At 43.7% G+C, this 1,041-nt stretch overlaps 1 non-coding gene across 1 annotated transcript; it reads left to right on the forward strand.

Annotated features, from left to right (window-relative positions):
• The first annotated feature begins 163 nt into the window (after positions 1-163).
• trnae-cuc lies at positions 164-235 on the forward strand. The gene has a single exon. It is a non-coding gene; the product is annotated as a tRNA-Glu (tRNA).
• Positions 236-1,041: the final 806 nt, after the last annotated feature.

Here is a 1,041-nt window from a genome sequence, read left to right on the forward strand (position 1 = left end):
TTGGTATTTAAGACTACAAACTGACTATGTGACAGATGTGTAATGTCATGTTCTGCCTTCTGAAGCTCTAGCCAGGCGACATTCCTCACCTAAAACAATATGAGTCATTCCATTAAGTGAAAAAGAAACTCACATATACAAAGATAAATTTGAAAGGTACGGCTCCCTGGTGGTCTAGTGGCTAGGATTTGGCGCTCTCACCGCCGCGGCCCGGGTTCAATTCCCGGTCAGGGAATTGTCTGTACTTCACACACTGGACAAAGAGTCTGTACTTTTACATACATTTTCCTGTTAAGTTTACAGATTTTTTGAATACAGAAAACACCATTAAATTACAAAAATAAACTGTGAATTTAAGGGACAACTAGCACGTGTGAAACCACCTGTGGGAGTGGAACACGGTTGTGTAGAGATGGGCTTTCAAACAGTGCACCTTTTGACATTTCGACATGTCACAGTAGGAAAAACAAAGGTATAAAAAAAATGAATTATGGCTCGACTCAAACTCAATTTACATTTTTACAGTAGACATAAGGCATTACAAAGTCAAGAAACTAGGTGCTGATAGTGAAGGGCAAATGAAAATTTGGTGAAGCACTGAACCACTATGAGGAATGGGTTTGAAAATGGGTTCATTACTAGAAGCTTTAGTAACAGCGACCTCGTCTGGTGAAGGGCCAAGGCTGCATCAAAATGATCCCAACAAGATAAGATAAGATAAGATAATTTGTTTATTAGTCCCCAATGGGGAAATTACTGCACTACACTCTGTGAACACACTTTTTGTTAGTACTCACACACAGGCCTGAAATACACACACATGCTCAGGACCTATACATGCACTATACATGGAGAGATGTCAGAGTGAGTGGGCTGCCAGCTAAACCAGCGCCCTGAGCGGTCGGGGGGTGCGGTGACTTGCTCAAGAGCACCTGGCAGTGCCCAGGAGGTGAACTGGCATCTCTCCAGCCACCAATCCACGCTCCCAACTTTCAGGGTCCATACGGGGATTTGAACCAGTGACCCTCCGGTTCCCAACCC

Source organism: Etheostoma cragini, unplaced genomic scaffold (genome assembly GCF_013103735.1).
Source record: "Etheostoma cragini isolate CJK2018 unplaced genomic scaffold, CSU_Ecrag_1.0 ScbMSFa_2002, whole genome shotgun sequence".
NCBI classification, from domain to species: domain Eukaryota; kingdom Metazoa; phylum Chordata; class Actinopteri; order Perciformes; family Percidae; genus Etheostoma; species Etheostoma cragini.